Source organism: Schistocerca nitens, chromosome 9 (assembly GCF_023898315.1).
Source record: "Schistocerca nitens isolate TAMUIC-IGC-003100 chromosome 9, iqSchNite1.1, whole genome shotgun sequence".
NCBI classification, from domain to species: Eukaryota; Metazoa; Arthropoda; class Insecta; order Orthoptera; family Acrididae; genus Schistocerca; species Schistocerca nitens.
The window spans coordinates 537,976,330-537,995,643 of record NC_064622.1 but is presented as its reverse complement, the minus strand read 5'-3'; positions in this window follow the sequence as shown (position 1 = coordinate 537,995,643).

Sequence of the window (19,314 nt, the reverse complement as noted above, 5' to 3'; positions counted from 1 at the left end):
TAGATTATATAATGGTAAGACAGAGATTTAGGAACCAGGTTTTAAATTGTAAGACATTTCCAGGGGCAGATGTGGACTCTGACCACAATCTATTGGTTATGACCTGTAGATTAAAACTGAAGAAACTGCAAAAAGGTGGGAATTTAAGGAGATGGGACCTGGATAAACTGAAAGAACCAGAGGTTGTACAGAGTTTCAGGGAGAGCATAAGGGAACAATTGACGAGAATGGGGGAAAGAAATACAGTAGAAGAAGAATGGGTAGCTTAGAGGGATGAAGTAGTGAAGGCAGCAGAGGATCAAGTAGGTAAAAAGACGAGGGCTAGTAGAAATCCTTGGGTAACAGAAGAAATATTGAATTTAATTGATGAAAGGAGAAAATATAAAAATGCAGTAAATGAAGCAGGCAAAAAGGAATACAAACGTCTCAAAAATGAGATCGACAGAAAGTGCAAAATGGCTAAGCAGGGATGGCTAGAGGACAAATGTAAGGATGTAGAGGCTCATCTCACTAGGGGTAAGATAGATACTGCCTACAGGAAAATTAAAGAGACCATTGGAGATAAGAGAACCACTTGTATGAACATCAAGAGCTCAGATGGCAACCCAGTTCTAAGCAAAGAAGGGAAAGCAGAAAGGTGGAAGGAGTATATAGAGGGTCTATACAAGGGCGATGTACTTGAGGACAATATTATGGAAATGGAAGAGGATGTAGATGAAGATGAAATGGGAGATACGATACTGCGTGAAGAATTTGACAGAGCACTGAAAGACCTGAGTCGAAACAAGGCCCCCGGAGTAGACAACATTCCATTGGAACTGCTGACGGCTTTGGGAGAGCCAGCCCTGACGAAACTCTACCATCTGGTAAGCAAGATGTATGAAACAGGCGAAATACCCTCAGACTTCAAGAAGAATATAATAATTCCAATTCCAAAGAAAGCAGGTGTTGACAGATGTGAGAATTACCGGACAATCAGTTTAATAAGCCACAGCTGCAAAATACTAACACGAATTCTTTACAGACGAATGGAAAAACTAGTAGAAGCCGACCTCGGGGAAGATCAGTTTGGATTCTGTAGAAATATTGGAACACGTGAGGCAATACTGACCTTACGACTTATCTTAGAAGAAAGATTAAGGAAAGGCAAACCTACGTTTCTAGCATTTGTAGACTTAGAGAAAGCTTTTGACAATGTTGACTGGAATACTCTCTTTCAAATTCTAAAGGTGGCAGGGGTAAAATACAGGGAGCGAAAGGCTATTTACAATTTGTACAGAAACCAGATGGCAGTTATAAGAGTCGAGGGGCATGAAAGGGAAGCAGTGGTTGGGAAGGGAGTAAGACAGGGTTGTAGCCTCTCCCCGATGTTATTCAATCTGTATATTGAGCAAGCAGTAAAGGAAACAAAAGAAAAATTCGGAGTAGGTATTAAAATCCATGGAGAAGAAATAAAAACTTTGAGGTTCGCCGATGACATTGTAATTCTGTCAGAGACAGCAAAGGACTTGGAAGAGCAGTTGAACGGAATGGACAGTGTCTTGAAAGGAGGGTATAAGATGAACATCAACAAAAGCAAAACGAGGATAATGGAATGTAGTCGAATTAAGTCGGGTGATGTTGAAGGTATTAGATTAGGAAATGAGACACTTAAAGTAGTAAAGGAGTTTTGCTATTTGGGGAGCAAAATAACTGATGATGGTCGAAGTAGAGAGGATATAAAATGTAGACTGGCAATGGCAAGGAAAGCGTTTCTGAAGAAGAGAAATTTGTTAACATCGAGTATAGATTTAAGTGTCAGGAAGTCTTTTCTGAAAGTATTTGTATGGAGTGTAGCCATGTATGGAAGTGAAACATGGACGATAAATAGTTTGGACAAGAAGAGAATAGAAGCTTTCGAAATGTGGTGCTACAGAAGAATGCTGAAGATTAGATGGGTAGATCACATAACTAATGAGGAGGTACTGAATAGGATTGGGGAGAAGAGGAGTTTGTGGCACAACTTGACCAGAAGAAGGGATCGGTTGGTAGGACATGTTCTGAGGCATCAAGGGATCACCAATTTAGTATTGGAGGGCAGCGTGGAGGGTAAAAATCGTAGGGGGAGACCAAGAGATGCATACACTAAGCAGATTCAGAAGGATGTAGGTTGCAGTAGGTACTGGGAGATGAAGAAGCTTGCACAGGATAGAGTAGCATGGAGAGCTGCATCAAACCATTCTCAGGACTGAAGACCACAACAACAACACATCGTCAATGGGAAGATCCAAGGCATACAGTAAACCTGCAGAGGTGCATCGGAATGTAAAACTAGTGACACAGGAAACGCGCAAAACATAGACAGTAGGAAGACTCAGCCTTCCTGTTCTTAAGTCGGCATTGTGCCTCTTATATTTAATTCCGATGCTATTTCTGTGTTTCATCGTCAATGGGAAGGTCCAATGGATACAGTAAACCTCCATAGGTGCATCGGAATGAAAATTGGTGACACAGGAAGCGCTCAAATCATAGACCGTAAGAAGACTCAGATTTCTTGTACTTAAGTCGGCATTGTGACTCTTATATTTAATTCCGATGGAATTTCTGTGTTTCATCGTCAATGGGAAGGTCCAATGGATACAGTAAACCTGCAGAGGTGCACCGCAATGTAAAGCTGGTGACACAGGAAACGCACAAAACATAGACAATAGAAAGACACACTCATCCTGTACTTAAGTCGACATTGTGTCTCTTATATTTAATTCCGATGCAATTTCTGTGTTTCATCGTCAATGGGAACGTCGAAGGGAAACAGTATACCTGCAGAGGTGCATCAGAAAGTAAAACTGGTGACAAGGGAAACGCTCAAAGCATAGACAGTAGGAAGACTCAGTCTTTCTGTACTTAAGTCGGCATTGTGTCTCTTATATTTAATTCCGATGCAATTTATGTGTTTCATCGACAATGGGAATGTCCAAGGGACACAGTAAACCTGCAGAGGTGCATCGGAATGTAAAACTGGGGACACAGGAAACGCTCAAAACATAGACAGTAAAAAGACTCAGTCTTCCTGTACTTAATTCATCATTCTGTCTCTTATATTTAATTCCGATGTAATTTCTGTGTTTCATCGTCACTGTGAAGGTCCAAGCTATACAGTAAACGTGCAGAGGTGCATCGGAATGTAAAACTGGTGACACAGGAAACGCTCAAAACATAGACATTAGGAAGACTCAGCCTTCCTGTACTTCAGTCGGCATTGTGTCTCTTATATTTAGTTCCGATGCCATTTCTGTGTTTCATCGCAAATGGGAAGGTCCAAGGGATACAGTAAACCTGCAGAGGTGAATCGGAATGTAAAGCTGGTGATACAGTACACGCTTAAATCATAGATATTAGGAAGGCTCAGTCTTCCTTTACTTAAGTCTTCGTTGTGTCTCTTATTTTTAATTCCGATGCCATTTCTGTGTTTTATCGTCAATGGGAAGGGCCAATGGATACAGTAAACCTGCAGAGGTGCATCGGAATGTAAAACTGGTGACACAGAATACCCTCAGAACATAGACCGTAAGAAGACTCAGTTTTCTTGTACTTACGTCGTCGTTGTGTCTCTTATATTTATTTCCGATGCAATTTCTGTGTTTCATCGTCAATGGGACGGTCGAATGGATACAGTAAACATGCAGAGGTGCATCGGAATGTAATACTGGTGACACAGGAAAGGCTCAAAACTTAGACAGTAGGAAGACTCAGTCTTCCTTTACTTAAATCAGCATGGTGTCTCTTATATTTAATTCCGCTGCAATTTCTGTGTTTCATCGTCAATGGAAGTTCCAATGGATACAGTAAACCAGCAGAGGAGCAGCGGAATGTAAAACTGGTGACACAGGAAACGCTCAAATCATTGACCGTAAGAAGACTCAGTTTTCTTGTACTTAAGTCGGCATTGCGTCTCTTATATTTAATTCCGATGCAATTTCTGTGTGTCACCGTCACTGTGATTGTCCAAGGGACACAGTAAACCTGCAGAGGTGCATCGGAATGTAAAACTGGTGACACAGGAAACGCTCAAATCATACACCGTAAGATGACTCAGTTTTCTTTTACTTAAGTCGGCGTTGTGTCTCTTATATTTAATTCCGATGCAATTTCTGTGTTTCAACGTCAATGGGAAGGTCCAATGGATACAGTAAACCTGCAGAGGTGCATCGCAATGTAAAACTGGTGACACAGGAAACGCTCAAAACATAGACAGTAGGAAGACTCAGTCTTTCTGTACTTATGTCGGCATTGTGTCTCTTATATTTAATTCAAATGCAATTTCTGTGTTTCATCGTTACTGTGAATGTCCAAGGGACACAGTAAACCTGCAGAGGTGCATCGGAATGTAAAACTGATGACACAGGAAATGCTCAAAACGTAGACAGTAGGAAGACTCAGTCTTCCTCTACCGAAGTCGGCATTGTGTCTCTTATATTTAATTCCGATGGAATTTCTGTGTTTCATCGTCAATGGGAAGGTCCTAGGGATACAGTGAACCTGCAGAAGTGCATCGGAATGTAAAACTGGTGACAAAGGAAACGCTCAAATCAAACACCGTAAGATGACTCAGTTTTCTTTTACTTAAGTCGGCGTTGTGTCTCTTATATTTAATTCCGATGCAATTTCTGTGTTTCATCGTCAATCGGAGGGTCCAATGGATACAGTAAACCTGCAGAGGTGCATCTGAATGTAAAACTGGTGACACAGGAAACGCTCAAAACATAGACAGTAGGAAGACTCAGTCTTTCTGTACTTAAGTCGGCATTGTGTCTCTTATATTTAATTCCGATGCAATTTCTGTGTTTCAACGTCAATGGGAAGGTCCAAGGGATACAGAAAACCTGCAGAGGTGCATCGGAATGTAAAACTGGTGACACAGGAAACGCTCAAAACATAGACAGTAGGAAGACTCAGTCTTTCTGTACTTAAGTCGGCATTGTGTCTCTTATATTTATTTCCGATTAAATTTCTGTGTTTCATCGTGAATGGGAAGGTCCAAGGGATATAGTAAACCTGCAGAGGTGCATCAGAAAGTAAAACTGATGACACAGGAAACGCTCAAAACATAAACAGTAGGAAGACTAAGTCTTCCTGCACTTAAGTCGGCATTGTGTCTCTTATATTTAATTCCGATGCAATTTCTGTGTTTCATCGACAATGGGAATGTCCAAGGGACACAGTAAACCTGCAGAGGTGCATCGGAATGTAAAACTGGGGACACAGGAAACGCTCAAAACATAGACAGTAAAAAGACTCAGTCTTCCTGTACTTAATTCATCATTCTGTCTCTTATATTTAATTCCGATGTAATTTCTGTGTTTCATCGTCACTGTGAAGGTCCAAGCTATACAGTAAACGTGCAGAGGTGCATCGGAATGTAAAACTGGTGACACAGGAAACGCTCAAAACATAGACATTAGGAAGACTCAGCCTTCCTGTACTTCAGTCGGCATTGTGTCTCTTATATTTAGTTCCGATGCCATTTCTGTGTTTCATCGCAAATGGGAAGGTCCAAGGGATACAGTAAACCTGCAGAGGTGAATCGGAATGTAAAGCTGGTGATACAGTACACGCTTAAATCATAGATATTAGGAAGGCTCAGTCTTCCTTTACTTAAGTCTTCGTTGTGTCTCTTATTTTTAATTCCGATGCCATTTCTGTGTTTTATCGTCAATGGGAAGGGCCAATGGATACAGTAAACCTGCAGAGGTGCATCGGAATGTAAAACTGGTGACACAGAATACCCTCAAAACATAGACCGTAAGAAGACTCAGTTTTCTTGTACTTACGTCGTCGTTGTGTCTCTTATATTTATTTCCGATGCAATTTCTGTGTTTCATCGTCAATGGGACGGTCGAATGGATACAGTAAACATGCAGAGGTGCATCGGAATGTAATACTGGTGACACAGGAAAGGCTCAAAACTTAGACAGTAGGAAGACTCAGTCTTCCTTTACTTAAATCAGCATGGTGTCTCTTATATTTAATTCCGCTGCAATTTCTGTGTTTCATCGTCAATGGAAGTTCCAATGGATACAGTAAACCAGCAGAGGAGCAGCGGAATGTAAAACTGGTGACACAGGAAACGCTCAAATCATTGACCGTAAGAAGACTCAGTTTTCTTGTACTTAAGTCGGCATTGCGTCTCTTATATTTAATTCCGATGCAATTTCTGTGTGTCACCGTCACTGTGATTGTCCAAGGGACACAGTAAACCTGCAGAGGTGCATCGGAATGTAAAACTGGTGACACAGGAAACGCTCAAATCATACACCGTAAGATGACTCAGTTTTCTTTTACTTAAGTCGGCGTTGTGTCTCTTATATTTAATTCCGATGCAATTTCTGTGTTTCAACGTCAATGGGAAGGTCCAATGGATACAGTAAACCTGCAGAGGTGCATCGCAATGTAAAACTGGTGACACAGGAAACGCTCAAAACATAGACAGTAGGAAGACTCAGTCTTTCTGTACTTATGTCGGCATTGTGTCTCTTATATTTAATTCAAATGCAATTTCTGTGTTTCATCGTTACTGTGAATGTCCAAGGGACACAGTAAACCTGCAGAGGTGCATCGGAATGTAAAACTGATGACACAGGAAATGCTCAAAACGTAGACAGTAGGAAGACTCAGTCTTCCTCTACCGAAGTCGGCATTGTGTCTCTTATATTTAATTCCGATGGAATTTCTGTGTTTCATCGTCAATGGGAAGGTCCTAGGGATACAGTGAACCTGCAGAAGTGCATCGGAATGTAAAACTGGTGACAAAGGAAACGCTCAAATCAAACACCGTAAGATGACTCAGTTTTCTTTTACTTAAGTCGGCGTTGTGTCTCTTATATTTAATTCCGATGCAATTTCTGTGTTTCATCGTCAATGGGAGGGTCCAATGGATACAGTAAACCTGCAGAGGTGCATCTGAATGTAAAACTGGTGACACAGGAAACGCTCAAAACATAGACAGTAGGAAGACTCAGTCTTTCTGTACTTAAGTCGGCATTGTGTCTCTTATATTTAATTCCGATGCAATTTCTGTGTTTCAACGTCAATGGGAAGGTCCAAGGGATACAGAAAACCTGCAGAGGTGCATCGGAATGTAAAACTGGTGACACAGGAAACGCTCAAAACATAGACAGTAGGAAGACTCAGTCTTTCTGTACTTAAGTCGGCATTGTGTCTCTTATATTTATTTCCGATTAAATTTCTGTGTTTCATCGTGAATGGGAAGGTCCAAGGGATATAGTAAACCTGCAGAGGTGCATCAGAAAGTAAAACTGATGACACAGGAAACGCTCAAAACATAAACAGTAGGAAGACTAAGTCTTCCTGCACTTAAGTCGGCATTGTGTCTCTTATATTTAATTCCGATGCAATTTCTGTGTTTCATCGACAATGGGAATGTCCAAGGGACACAGTAAACCTGCAGAGGTGCATCGGAATGTAAAACTGGGGACACAGGAAACGCTCAAAACATAGACAGTAAAAAGACTCAGTCTTCCTGTACTTAATTCATCATTCTGTCTCTTATATTTAATTCCGATGTAATTTCTGTGTTTCATCGTCACTGTGAAGGTCCAAGCTATACAGTAAACGTGCAGAGGTGCATCGGAATGTAAAACTGGTGACACAGGAAACGCTCAAAAATAGACAGTAGGAAGACTCAGCCTTCCTGTACTTAAGTCGGCATTGTGTCTCTTATATTTAATTCCAATGCAATATCTGTGTTTCATCGTCACTGTGAAGGTCCAACGGATACAGTAAACCTGCACAGGTGCATCGGAATGTAAAACTGGTGACACACGAAACGCTCAAATTATAGACAGTAGGAAGACTCAGTCTTCCTGTACTTAAGTCGACATTGTGTCTCTTATATTTAATTCCGATGCAATTTCTGTGTTTCATCGTCAATGGGAAGGTCCAAAGGATACAGTAAACCTGCAGAGGTGCGACAGAATGTAAAACTGGTGACACAGGAAACTCTCAAAACATTGACAGTAGGAAGACTCAGTCTTCCTGTACTTAAGTCGGCATTGTGTCTCTTATATTTAATTCCGATGCAATTTCTGTGTGTTTGCCTCAATGGGAAAGTCCAGGGGATACAGTAAACCTGGAGAGGTGCATTGGAATGTAAAACTGGTGACACAGGAAACGCTCAAATCATAGACCGTAAGAAGACTCAGTTTTCTTGTACTTAAGTCGGCGTTGTAACTCTTATACTTAATTCCGATGTAATTTCTGTGTTTCATCGTCAATGGGAAGGTCCAATGGATACAGTAAACCTACAGAGTCGCATGGGAATGTAAAACATATGACACTGTAAACGCTCAAAACATAGACAGTAGGAAGACTCAATGTTCCTGTACTTAAGTCGGCATTGTGTCTCTTATATTTAATTCCGATGCAATTTCTGTGTTTCATCGTCAATGGGAAGATCCAAGGCATACAGTAAACCTGCAGAGGTGCATCGGAATGTAAAACTAGTGACACAGGAAACGCGCAAAACATAGACAGTAGGAAGACTCAGCCTTCCTGTTCTTAAGTCGGCATTGTGCCTCTTATATTTAATTCCGATGCTATTTCTGTGTTTCATCGTCAATGGGAAGGTCCAATGGATACAGTAAACCTCCATAGGTGCATCGGAATGAAAATTGGTGACACAGGAAGCGCTCAAATCATAGACCGTAAGAAGACTCAGATTTCTTGTACTTAAGTCGGCATTGTGACTCTTATATTTAATTCCGATGGAATTTCTGTGTTTCATCGTCAATGGGAAGGTCCAATGGATACAGTAAACCTGCAGAGGTGCACCGCAATGTAAAGCTGGTGACACAGGAAACGCACAAAACAATAGAAAGACACACTCATCCTGTACTTAAGTCGACATTGTGTCTCTTATATTTAATTCCGATGCAATTTCTGTGTTTCATCGTCAATGGGAACGTCGAAGGGAAACAGTATACCTGCAGAGGTGCATCAGAAAGTAAAACTGGTGACAAGGGAAACGCTCAAAGCATAGACAGTAGGAAGACTCAGTCTTTCTGTACTTAAGTCGGCATTGTGTCTCTTATATTTATTTCCGATGCAATTTCTGTGTTTCATCGACAATGGGAATGTCCAAGGGACACAGTAAACCTGCAGAGGTGCATCGGAATGTAAAACTGGGGACACAGGAAACGCTCAAAACATAGACAGTAAAAAGACTCAGTCTTCCTGTACTTAATTCATCATTCTGTCTCTTATATTTAATTCCGATGTAATTTCTGTGTTTCATCGTCACTGTGAAGGTCCAAGCTATACAGTAAACGTGCAGAGGTGCATCGGAATGTAAAACTGGTGACACAGGAAACGCTCAAAACATAGACTTTAGGAAGACTCAGCCTTCCTGTACTTCAGTCGGCATTGTGTCTCTTATATTTAGTTCCGATGCCATTTCTGTGTTTCATCGCAAATGGGAAGGTCCAAGGGATACAGTAAACCTGCAGAGGTGAATCGGAATGTAAAGCTGGTGATACAGTACACGCTTAAATCATAGATATTAGGAAGGCTCAGTCTTCCTTTACTTAAGTCTTCGTTGTGTCTCTTATTTTTAATTCCGATGCCATTTCTGTGTTTTATCGTCAATGGGAAGGGCCAATGGATACAGTAAACCTGCAGAGGTGCATCGGAATGTAAAACTGGTGACACAGAATACCCTCAAAACATAGACCGTAAGAAGACTCAGTTTTCTTGTACTTACGTCGTCGTTGTGTCTCTTATATTTATTTCCGATGCAATTTCTGTGTTTCATCGTCAATGGGACGGTCGAATGGATACAGTAAACATGCAGAGGTGCATCGGAATGTAATACTGGTGACACAGGAAAGGCTCAAAACTTAGACAGTAGGAAGACTCAGTCTTCCTTTACTTAAATCAGCATGGTGTCTCTTATATTTAATTCCGCTGCAATTTCTGTGTTTCATCGTCAATGGAAGTTCCAATGGATACAGTAAACCAGCAGAGGAGCAGCGGAATGTAAAACTGGTGACACAGGAAACGCTCAAATCATTGACCGTAAGAAGACTCAGTTTTCTTGTACTTAAGTCGGCATTGCGTCTCTTATATTTAATTCCGATGCAATTTCTGTGTGTCACCGTCACTGTGATTGTCCAAGGGACACAGTAAACCTGCAGAGGTGCATCGGAATGTAAAACTGGTGACACAGGAAACGCTCAAATCATACACCGTAAGATGACTCAGTTTTCTTTTACTTAAGTCGGCGTTGTGTCTCTTATATTTAATTCCGATGCAATTTCTGTGTTTCAACGTCAATGGGAAGGTCCAATGGATACAGTAAACCTGCAGAGGTGCATCGCAATGTAAAACTGGTGACACAGGAAACGCTCAAAACATAGACAGTAGGAAGACTCAGTCTTTCTGTACTTATGTCGGCATTGTGTCTCTTATATTTAATTCAAATGCAATTTCTGTGTTTCATCGTTACTGTGAATGTCCAAGGGACACAGTAAACCTGCAGAGGTGCATCGGAATGTAAAACTGATGACACAGGAAATGCTCAAAACGTAGACAGTAGGAAGACTCAGTCTTCCTCTACCGAAGTCGGCATTGTGTCTCTTATATTTAATTCCGATGGAATTTCTGTGTTTCATCGTCAATGGGAAGGTCCTAGGGATACAGTGAACCTGCAGAAGTGCATCGGAATGTAAAACTGGTGACACAGGAAACGCTCAAAACATAGACAGTAGGAAGACTCAGTCTTTCTGTACTTAAGTCGGCATTGTGTCTCTTATATTTAATTCCGATGCAATTTCTGTGTTTCAACGTCAATGGGAAGGTCCAAGGGATACAGAAAACCTGCAGAGGTGCATCGGAATGTAAAACTGGTGACACAGGAAACGCTCAAAACATAGACAGTAGGAAGACTCAGTCTTTCTGTACTTAAGTCGGCATTGTGTCTCTTATATTTATTTCCGATTAAATTTCTGTGTTTCATCGTGAATGGGAAGGTCCAAGGGATATAGTAAACCTGCAGAGGTGCATCAGAAAGTAAAACTGATGACACAGGAAACGCTCAAAACATAAACAGTAGGAAGACTAAGTCTTCCTGCACTTAAGTCGGCATTGTGTCTCTTATATTTAATTCCAATGCAATTTCTGTGTTTCATCGTCACTGTGAAGGTCCAACGGATACAGTAAACCTGTACAGGTGCATCGGAATGTAAAACTGATGACACAGGAAACGCTCAAATTATAGACAGTAGGAAGACTCAGTCTTTCTGTACTTAAGTCGGCATTGTGTCTCTTATATTTAATTCAAATGCAATTTCTGTGTTTCATCGTCACTGTAAATGTCTAAGGGACACAGTAAACCTGCAGAGGTGCATCGGAATGTAAAACTGGTGACACAGGAAACGCTCAAAACATAGACAGTAGGAAGAGTCAGTCTTCCTGTACTTAATTCATCATAATGTCTCTTACATTTAATTCCGATGCAATTTCTGTGTTTCATCGTCAATGGGAAGGTCCAAGGGATACAGTAAACCTGCAGAGGTGCATCGGAATTTAAAACTAGTGAACCAGGAAACGCTCAAAACATGGACAGTAGTAAGACTCAGTCTCCCTGTACTGAAGTCGGCATTGTGTCTCTTATATTTAATTGCGATGCAATTTCTGTGTTTCATCGTTAATGGGAAGGTCCAATCGATGCAGTAAACCTGCAGAGGTGAATCGGAATGTAAAACTGGTGACACAGAAAACGCTCAAAACATTGACAGTAGGAAGACTCTGTCTTTCTGTACTTAAGTCGGCATTTTGTCTCTTATATTTATTTCCGATTAAATTTCTGTGTTTCATCGTGAATGGGAAGGTCCAAGGGATATAGTAAACCTGCAGAGGTGCATCAGAAAGTAAAACTGATGACACAGGAAACGCTCAAAACATAGACAGTAGGAAGACTAAGTCTTCCTGCACTTAAGTCGGCATTGTGTCTCTTATATTTAATTCCAATGCAATTTCTGTGTTTCATCGTCACTGTGGAGGTCCAACGGATACAGTAAACCTGTACAGGTGCATCGGAATGTAAAACTGGTGACACAGGAAACGCTCAAATTATAGACAGTAGGAAGACTCAGTCTTCCTGTACTTAAGTCGGCATTGTGTCTCTTATATTTAATTCCGATGCAATTTCTGTGTTTCATCGTCAATGGGAAGGTCCAAAGGATACAGTAAACCTGCAGAGGTGCGACAGAAAGTAAAACTGGTGACACAGGAAACGCTCAAAACATTGACAGTAGGAAGACTCAGTCTTCCTGTACTTAAGTCGGCATTGTGTCTCTTATATTTAATTCCGATGCAATTTCTGTGTTTCATCGTCAATGGGAAGGTCCAAGGGATACAGTAAACCGGCAGAGGTGCATCGGCATGTAAAACTGATGACACAGGAGACGCTCAAAGCATAGACAGTAGGAAGACTCAGTCTTCCTGTACTTAAGTCGGCATTGTGTCTCTTATATTTAATTCCGATGCATTTTCTGTTTTTCATCGTCAATGGGATGGTCCAATGGATACAGTAAACCTGCAGAGGTGGATCGGAATGTAAAACTGGTGACACAGGAAACGCTCAAAACATAGACAGTAGGAAGACTCAGTCTTCCTGTACTTAAGTCGGCATTGTGTCTCTTATATTTAATCCCGATGCATTTTCTGTGTTTCATCGTCAATGGGAAGGTCCAATGGATACAGTAAACCTGCAGAGGTGCATCGGAATGTAAAACTGGTGACACAAGAAACGCTCAAACATTGACAGTAGGAAGACTCACTCTTCCTGTACTTAAGTCGGCATTGAGTCTCTTATATTTAATTCCGATGCAATTTCAATGTTTCATCGTCATTGGGAAGGTCCAAGGGATACAGTAAACCTGCAGAGGTGCATCGGAATGTAAAACTGGTGACACAGGAAACGCTCAAAATATAGACAGTAGGAAGACTCAGTCTTACTGTACTTAAGTCGGCATTGTGTCTCTTATATTTAATTCCGATGCAATTTCTGTGTTTCAATGTCAATGGGAAGGTGCAAGGGATACAGTAAACCTGCAGAGGTGCATCGGAATGTAAAACTGGTGACACAGGAAACGCGCAAAACCTAGACAGTAGGAAGACTCAGACTTTCTGTACTTAAGTCGGCATTGTGTCTCTATTATTTAATTCCGATGCAATTTCTGTTTTTCATCGTCAATGGGAAGGTCCAAGGGATACAGTAACCCTGCAGAGGTGCATCGGAATGTAAAACTGGTGACACAGGAAGCGCTCATAACATAGACCCTACGAAGACTCAGGTTTTCTTGTAGTTAAGTCGGCATTGTGTCTTTTATATTTAATTCCGATGCAATTTCTGTGTTTCATCGTCACTGTGACGGTCCAAGGGATACAGTAAACCTGCAGAGGTGCATCGGAATCTAAAACTGGCGACACAGGAAACGCTCAAAACATAGACAGTATGAAGACTCAGTCTTCCTGTACTTATGTCGGCATTGTGTCTATTATATTTACTTACGATGTAATTTCTGTGTTTCAATGTCAATGGGAAGGTGCAAGGGATACAGTAAACCTGCAGAGGTGCATCGGAATGTAAAACTGGTGACACAGAAAACGCTCCAAACATAGACCTTAACAAGACTCAGTTTTCTGCTACTTAAGTCGGCGTTGTGCCTCTTATATTTAATTCTGATGCAACTTCTGTGTGTTTGCCTCAATGGGAAGGTCCAGGGGATACAGTAAACCTGCAGAGGTGCATTGGAATGTAAAACTGGTGACACAGGAAACGCTCAAATCATAGACCGTAAGAAGACTCAGTTTTCTTGTACTTAAGTCGGCGTTGTAACTCTTATACTTAATTCCGATGTAATTTCTGTGTTTCATCGTCAATGGGAAGGTCCAATGGATACAGTAAACCTGCAGAGTCGCATGGGAATGTAAAACATATGACACTGTAAACGCTCAAAACATAGACAGTAGGAAGACTCAATTTTCCTGTACTTAAGTCGGCAATGTGTCTCTTATATTTAATTCCGATGCAATTTCTGTGTTTCATCGTCAATGGGAAGATCCAAGGCATACAGTAAACCTGCAGAGGTGCATCGGAATGTAAAACTAGTGACACAGGAAACGCGCAAAACATAGACAGTAGGAAGACTCAGCCTTCCTGTTCTTAAGTCGGCATTGTGTCTCTTATATTTAATTCCGATGCTATTTCTGTGTTTCATCGTCAATGGGAAGGTCCAATGGATACAGTAAACCTGCATAGGTGCATCGGAATGTAAAATTGGTGACACAGGAAGCGCTCAAATCATAGACCGTAAGAAGACTCAGTTTTCTTGTACTTAAGTCGGCATTGTGTCTCTTATATTTAATTCCGATGGAATTTCTGTGTTTCATCGTCAATGGGAAGGTCCAATGGATACAGTAAACCTGCAGAAGTGCATCGCAATGTAAAACTGGTGACACAGGAAACGCACAAAACATAGACAATAGAAAGACACACTCATCCTGTACTTAAGTCGACATTGTGTCTCTTATATTTAATTCCGATGCAATTTCTGTGTTTCATCGTCAATGGGAACGTCGAAGGGAAACAGTATACCTGCAGAGGTGCATCAGAAAGTAAAACTGGTGACAAGGGAAACGCTCAAAACATAGACAGTAGGAAGACTCAGTCTTTCTGTACTTAAGTCGGCATTGTGTCTCTTATAATTAATTCCGATGCAATTTCTGTGTTTCATCGTCACTGTGAATGTCCAAGGGACACAGAATACCTGCAGAGGTGCATCGGAATGTAAAACTGGGGACACAGGAAACGCTCAAAACATAGACAGTAGGAAGACTCAGTCTTCCTGTACTTAATTCATCATTCTGTCTCTTATATTTAATTCCGATGCAATTTCTGTGTTTCATCGTCAATGGAAGTTCCAATGGATACAGTAAACCAGCAGAGGTGCATCGGAATGTAAAACTAGTGACACAGTAAACGCTCAAATCATACACCGTAAGATGACTCAGTTTTCTTTTACTTAAGTCGGCGTTGTGTCTCTTATATTTAATTCCGATGCAATTTCCGTGTTTCAACGTCAATGGGAAGGTCCAATGGTTACAGTAAACCTGCAGAGGTGCATCGCAATGTATAACTGATGACACAGGAAACGCTCAAAACATAGACAGTAGGAAGACTCAGCCTTCCTGTTCTTAAGTCGGCATTGTGTCTCTTATATTTAATTCCGATGCTATTTCTGTGTTTCATCGTCAATGGGAAGGTCCAATGGATACAGTAAACCTGCATAAGTGCATCGGAATGTAAAACTGGTGACACAGGAAGCGCTCAAATCATTGACCGTAAGAAGACTCAGTTTTCTTGTACTTAAGACGGCATTTCGTCTCTTATATTTAATTCCGATGCAATTTCTGTGTGTCACCGTCACTGTGATTGTCCAAGGGACACAGCAAACCTGCAGAGGTGCATCGTAATGTAAAACTGGTGACACAGGAAACGCTCAAATCATACACCTTAAGATGACTCAGTTTTCTTTTACTTAAGTCGGCGTTGTGTCTCTTATATTTAATTCCGATGCAATTTCTGTGTTTCAACGTCAATGGGAAGGTCCAATGGATACAGTAAACCTGCAGAGGTGCATCGCAATGTAAAACTGGTGACACAGGAAACGCTCAAAACATAGACAGTAGGAAGACTCAGTCTTTCTGTACTTAAGTCGGCATTGTGTCTCTTATATTTAATTCAAATGCAATTTCTGTGTTTCATCGTTACTGTGAATGTCCAAGGGACACAGTAAACCTGCAGAGGTGCATCGGAATGTAAAACTGATGACACAGGAAATGCTCAAAACGTAGACAGTAGGAAGACTCAGTCTTCCTGTACCGAAGTCGGCATTGTGTCTCTTATATTTAATTCCGATGCAATTCCTGTGTTTCAACGTCAATGGGAAGGTCCAATGGATACAGTAAACCTGCAGAGGTGCATCGCAATGTAAAACTGGTGACACAGGAAACGCTCAAAACATAGACAGTAGGAGGACTCAGTCTTAGTGTACTTAATTCATCATTATGTCTCTTATATTTAATTCCGATGGAATTTCTGTGTTTCATCGTCACTGTGAAGGTCCAAGGGATACAGTAAACGTGCAGAGGTGCATCTGAATGTAAAACTGGTGTCACAGGAAACGCTCAAAACATAGACAGTAGGAAGACTCAGTTTTCCTGTACTTCAGTCGGCATTGTGTCTCTTATATTTAATTCCGATTCCATTTCTGTGTTTCATCGCAAATGGGAAGGTCCAAGGGATACAGTAAACCTGCAGAGGAGCATCGGAATGTAAAGCTGGTGATACAGGACACGCTTAAATCATAGATATTAGGAAGGCTCAGTGTTCCTTTACTTAAGTCTTCGTTGTGTCTCTTATATTTAATTCCGATGCAATTTCTGTATTTTAATCGTCAATGGGAAGGGCCAATGGATACAGTAAACCTGCAGAGGTGCATCTGAATGTAAAACTGGTGACACAGAAAACGCTCAAAACATAGACCGTAAGAAGACTCAGTTTTCTTGTACTTAAGTCGGCGTTGTGTCTCTTATATTTATTTCCGATGCAATTTCTGTGTTTCATCGTAAATGGGAGGGTCCAATGGATACAGTAAACCTGCAGAGGTGCATCGGAATGTAATACTGGTGACACAGGAAAGGCTCAAAACATAGACAGTAGGAAGACTCAATCATCCTTTACTTAAATCAGCATGGTGTCTCTTATATTTAATTCCGATGCAATTTCTGTGTTTCATCGTCAATGGAAGGTCCAATGGATACAGTATACCAGCAGAGGAGCAGCGGAATGTAAAACTGGTGACACAGGAAACGCTCAAGACATATACAATAGAAAGACACACTCTTCCTGTACGTAAGTCGACATTGTGTCTCATCTATTTACTTCCGATGCTATTTCTGTGTTTCATCGTCAATGGGAAGGTGCAAGGGATACAGTAAACCTGCAGAGGTGCATCGGAATGTAAAACTGGTGACACAGGAAACGCTCAATACATAGACAGTAGGAAGACTCAATCTTTCAGTACTTGAGTCGGCATTGTTTCTCTTATATTTAATTCCGACGCAATTTCTGTGTTTCATCGACAATGGGAAGGTCCAAGGGATACAGTAACCCTGCAGAGGTGCATCGGAATGTAAAACTGGTGATACAGGAAGCGCTTATAACATAGACCCTAAGATGACTCAGTTTTCATGTACTTAAGTCGGCATTGTGTCTTTTATATTTACTTCCGATGCAATTTCTGTGTTTCATCGTCACTGTGAAGGTCCAATGGATACAGTAAACCTGCAGAGGTGCATCGGAATGTAAAACTGGTGACACAGGAAACGCTCAAAACATAGACAGTAGGGAGACTCAGTCTTTCTGTACTTAAGTCGGCATTGTGTCTCTTATATTTAATTCAAATGCAATTTCTGTGTTTCATCGTTACTGTGAATGTCTAAGGGACACAGTAAACCTGCAGAGGTGCATCGGAATGTAAAACTGGTGACACAGGACACGCTCAAAACATAGACAGTAGGAAGACTCAGTCTCGCTATACTTATGTCGGCATGGTGCCTCTTATGTTTAATTCCGACGCAATTTCTGTGTTTCATCATCAATGGGAAGGTCCAATGGATACAGTAAACCTGCAGAGGTGGATCGGAATGTAAAACTGGTGACACGGGAAACGCTCAAAACATAGACCTTAAGAAGACTCAGTTTTCTGGTACTTAAGTCGGCGTTGTGTCTCTTATATTTAATTCCGATGCAATTTTTGTGTTTTTTCGTCAATGGGAAGGTCCAAGTTATACATTAAACCTGCGGAGGTGCATTGGAATGTAAAACTGGTGACACAGGAAACGCTCAAATCATAGACCGTAAGAAGACTCAGTTTTCTTGACTTATGTCGGCGTTGTGTCTATTATATTTAATTCCGATGCAATGTCTGTGTTTCATCGTCAATGGAAGGTCCAACGGATACAGTAAACCAGCAGAGGTGCATCGGAATGTAAAACTGGTGACACAGGAGACGCTCAAAACATAGACAGTAGGAAGACTCAGTCTTCCTATACTTAAGTCGGCATTGTGTCTCTTATATTTATTTCCGATGCAATTTCTGTGTTTCATCGTCACTGTGAAGGTCCAAGGGATACAGTAAACATGCAGAAGTGCATCGGAATGTAAAACTGGTGTTACAGGAAACGCTCAAAACATAGACAGTAGAAAGACTCGGTCTTCCTGTACTTAAGACGTCATTGTGTCCCTTATATTTAATTCCGATGCAATTTCTGTGTTTCATCGCCATTGGGAAGGTCCAAGGGACACAGTAAACCTGCTGCGGGGCATCGGAATAAAAAACTGGTGACACTGGAAACGATCAAAACATAGACCGTAAGAAGACTCAGTTTTCTTGTACTTAAGTCGTCGTTGTGTCTCTTCTATTTAATTCCGATGCAATTTCTGTGTTTCATCGTCATTGCGAAAGTCGAAGGGAAACAGTATACCTGCAGAGGTGCATCGGAATGTAAAACTGGTGACACAGGAGACGCTCATAGCATAGAGAGTAGGAAGACTCAGTCTTCCCTTACTTAAGTCGGCATTGTGTCTCTTATATTCAAATCGGATGCAATTACTGTGTTTCATCGTCAGTGTGAAGGTCCAAGAGATACGGTAAACATGCAGAGGTGCATTGGAATGAAAAACTGGTGACACAGGAAACGCTCAAAACATAGACAGTAGGAAGATTCAGTCTTCCTGTACTTAAGACGTCATAGTGTCTCTTATATTTAATTCCGATGCAATATCTGTGCTTCATCGCCAATGGGAAGGTCCAAGGGATACAGTAAACCGGCAGAGGTGCATCGGAATGTAAAACTGTTGACACAGGATCGCTCAAAACATAGACAGTAGGAAGACTCAGTCTTCCTATAGTTATGTCGGCATGGTGTCTCTTATACTTAATTCCCATGCAATTTCTGTGTTTCATCATCAATGGGAAGGTCCAATGGATACAGTAAACCTGCAGAGGTGGATCGGAATGTAAAACTGGTGTCACGGGAAACGCTCAAAACATAGACCTTAAGAAGACTCAGTTTTCTTGTACTTAAGTCGGCGTTGTGTCTCTTATATTTAATTGCGATGCAATTTTTGTGTTTTTTCGTCAATGGGAAGGTCCAAGGGATACAGTAAACCTGCAGAGGCGCATTGGA